This window comes from Cyprinodon variegatus, unplaced genomic scaffold (assembly GCF_000732505.1).
Source record: "Cyprinodon variegatus isolate N-32 unplaced genomic scaffold, C_variegatus-1.0 Scaffold565, whole genome shotgun sequence".
Classification (NCBI taxonomy): Eukaryota; Metazoa; Chordata; class Actinopteri; order Cyprinodontiformes; family Cyprinodontidae; genus Cyprinodon; species Cyprinodon variegatus.
The window spans coordinates 332,954-337,046 of record NW_015151018.1 but is presented as its reverse complement, the minus strand read 5'-3'; the positions used below and the strand labels follow the sequence as shown (position 1 = coordinate 337,046).

General features: G+C 39.9%; 1 protein-coding gene across 1 annotated transcript in view; it reads right to left on the bottom strand.

Moving 5' to 3' along the window:
- Window positions 1-4,093, bottom strand: part of plcl1 (phospholipase C like 1) — a 189,099-nt gene that overhangs the window by 32,346 nt on the left and 152,660 nt on the right. The gene's annotated exons all lie outside the window — the stretch shown is intronic.

Here is a 4,093-nt window from a genome sequence, read left to right as displayed (position 1 = left end):
CTAAAACTGCCATGGGTTCAATGTAGAGCATATTAAAGGTATACTATGCAACCGGTGTTGATTTTCCAGCGGGGCTCCCCCCAGAGGGCGAAAGTAAAAGTGCATCGTCGTAAATATCCTCAGCTGTTCTGAGTTTTGAGTTTGAAAATTTAGCATGTTTTCATACATTATTTGTTATGCATGTGTCTAAATAACAAAGATTGTAGTTAGCCAAGTTCTCGCCGTAAAGCAAGACCGACTCTCGCGATGCACGAGACTTCTGAGCCTGTGGGTGCGGGCCGAGGGCTCGGCTGGTATTTCCCCTACAGACCACCAGGGCAGCCGAGAAAACCTTTGTTCGACCTGAAATGACTCATTTAATCATCCAAAACGTTAAGAAACACATTAATTAACTGAAAAATGTTGCATAGTATGCCTTTAAATTGAGATAAAAAAAAAAACTTATATATCTAGTGGAATTTAACTGTTCTGTTTTCAGTCTAACTAAATGTTTATTTTTTTAATAAATCCGTTTTTGCAGCTTCACACCACTAGCTGTGGATCCACAGACTGCAGACCTCTGCCCTGACTCAGATAACAACGAAGCCGTTATTTCCCAGTGTCTGTAAGTCAGGAGCCTGGTTTAACTGGTCACCCAGTGGCTACAGACGTGTAGGAGGGGGATTCTGAAGTGTCGCTTACTGTATCTAAGCCAGCTTATCTCTCTATGATACTAAAATACATGTCGTATACACAACACAAACTAGATGTAATGTATTTTCCTAAATAAAAGGAGCTTGTACTGAACTGGACCCAGCTGCAGAGTGATGGATAGAGACTAATGTTCTGACCGGTGTTTGTACCACTGAAGAAAAATAAGTCTCAGAGGCAGTGAAAATGAGAAATGAACCATACATGGGTAATGCAAAAGAAAAAACCAAACGGACACACTGAATAGCAAACTCACATGGAGCGTTATTTCCTGCCCATGCAAACACATGCATCCGTCTCTGACAAATAAATCATCCATTCAAATCTTACATAAAGCCTATCTCCTGCCAAACAGCTGCTCCAATTACTGTCGACTGATTACAGGTATTATTCTGATCTTTTTTAGTCTTTCTGGGGGTACATTATGTCTGCACTGAGCAACTCACACTCACACACACACATATGAGTGCTTGTCATCGTAGCTCAGCTGAACTCGTGCAGCACTCTGTAGGGGGTGGAAAAAGCTCAATCAGCAAGTCATCAAATGTCATCTGTTCTAGTTAATTTGCTCCAAATATCAGTGTGCTATGCTAACTGTTCAATTATCCACTCTGAGCTGTATTTTCCTGCAGGTGCGATGCAGCAGGATGGTAGACATGAACCTCTCTAAATTACACAAACCACTCTGCCTGTTTGTTAACTCATCTTAAATCACTGATTCAGGTTCATGTTTCAATGAGCTATGAAATCAACAGTTGCTTTAAAAACTGCATCAAGTTGAAAGCTTTAAAGATTTCTTATAATAATGAGGCCTTGAAGGAAATAAAAAAAAAACATGAAGTGTTTTGCAAACATGAAAACCATGAAGAGCGGTCAAGTGTTTATATAAATAGAATTTAAAATCCTTCTTCGCCCATAAAGCCTTAAATGGCTAAGCTCCATCTTACATCAGAGATCTGATTGTTCCTTATGTTCCTAACAGAGCACTTCACTCTCAATCTGCAGGTTTACTAGTGGTTCCTAGAATTTCTAAAATTAGTTATAGTTACAGTGACTCAGGTTATCCTGAGCTATCTCTATAGTTCTGCTGCTATAGGCTTAGACTGCTGGAGGACATAGGGACCCCTTTTTCATCATTCTGCTTCATTCTATCTCTATTCTCCCACTCTGCAGAATCTGTTAGTTCAATCTCTAACGTTCTGCTCTCTCTGCTTTTTCTCATAGTAGCTTCATCTGGTCTGTTCCTGTTTGGCTGTGACTCCATCCTGGAGAGAAATATCAGCTGTGCTGCTGCCATCAACACCTTTGTTTCTAGATGTTGGAGCTTGGCCTGTTTTCCAGTGTAGTCCTGTTTCTCTGACTGTGACTAACTGGATGTGCTCTCTTCATCCTCTGACATGGGAGCTGGCTCGGAGCTCGTCTGCCTGGCTGTGTGTTTCCTGGACGGGGCCGCCTGTGGAACTGGTTGACAGTTGCCTTTAGTATCTATGCTTCTTTTTCTATGTCCGCTTCTGTCTCCTTGAACCCCAGTGGGCCTCAGCAGATGGCCGCTCACACTGAGCCTGGTTCTGCTGGAGGTTTCTTCCTGTTCAAAGGGAGTTTTTCCTCTCCACTGTCGCTACAAGCATGCTTAGTGTGAGGGATAGCTGAAGAGTCGATCCAATCAGCTGGTTTTCCTTAGATGGAAAACTTAAAATCAATCTGATTGGATGATCTGGTGAACTGGAAAGTGCCTTGAGATGACATGTGGTGTGAATTGGCGCTATAGAAATAAAGTGAATTTAATTTAATTGAATATAAAGAGGGGTTTAAACGGCAAGATAACCTTTGGATTTTCCACCCTGATCTTCCCCTTCAGATAATCCTGTGTCTTCAGAGTGATTTGTCTGCTCAGAAAAATGTTGGCGTGGAGGGAAATTTGTTGATAAAAGCCAAGAACACATTTTGGAAATGGAGAGAAAAATAAAACCCCACAATAATACTTTTTAAACCAAAAATGGTTATGAAAATGATTTTGCTGTTCTTTTACCAAAACCCTATTTTTAATATTTTATTTTTTGCTTTTTCTTTTCAAAATATATATTTTTTTAACATATTTTATATTTTCAATATTTTTTCAAAATGCTTAGTTTACCACTGTGAGTTTTTTTTATTATTGCAATCTTTTCAAACTGCGTTTCCCAGATCAGATCCTCTTTACTCCAAGGCCAATCCAAACGCTGGCTGCTGACGCCCACATTGACCATTTAAATGTTTTTGCTAACGTTCATGCAGACCAATACTCCTTACTCCAGAGAAAAGCCAGAAGTTAAACAGAAAACCAATATGATTAGGATAAAAGAAGATGGTAAAGTTACTCTGAAAGGCTTTTGTGATTACAATGTTTTAAAGTTTCATTACTGTGTTCAAATTTCAATTTACGAAAAGTGTTCTTTGCTTGTAACAATAATGGAAGAAAATCACCCCATAATGAACTGCACATTTTGGGAAGCACTTTCTGGCTTAAAACACCTTATAACTACTTATTTTCCCACTCACAACAAAGCCTCTCTCCCCCACTGTCTGCACAGTTTTTGCTTGTGAAGTCTGTTCTGCTTGTAGTGTTGCTGGAGAGAATGCACCTAAATCTTTTACGATCATGTGTGGGCGCACTTTAGTTTTAAAGACCACTGGACAATTTTTAAATCTTTGCTAACCAGCCCTTAAGGAGCTTTAATGATCTTTTCAATTGCTCCAACAGCATTATGAGTAACTGTGGAGAAATGACCAATAAAATGTGTTTCAGGTCATTCTTTTCTGTTCCACAATAGGCTTAGCTTGGTTTTAGAAAGCTGCTTTATGGTTTCTAACCTCAGTTCATCTAAGACTTAATTAACTTCAGTCTAAATAGAGAAGATCTTTACAGAAACTGAAGAATAACTCAAGTTTTTATGTCACTCATTTCATGATTCGGTTCCTCTGTGGTTTCGGTTAACAGCTTGTAGAAAACTCTCTAAGGGCGGCTGTCCTGCCTTTGTCCATCATGTAGGACAAAGTAGTTATTTGTGACAATTATAGCTGCAGGATGCGATGCTGGGATCAGGTCCCACACAGAAGGCTGCAGGTTTTTCACTTTTAATGTCTTAAAAATAAAACTTTTAATGTCTTAAAAATAAAACCTGGGTTTGGATTAAGCTGCAGTCCAGATCCAGATTCAGATCTGGACTCTTACAATCCCTGTTCATACATACATCATCCAGAAAATTTGACTTCTGGTAAGAGAAAAAAAATATTCTTTAAAGAACTTTGTTCTTCACCACAGGCTAATGTTGGACGGGGCAGACGGTCACCGGAACAGACCAACACCGGGACAGACCAACACCGGGACTGACCGACAGCGGGACTGACCGACAGCGGGACTGAC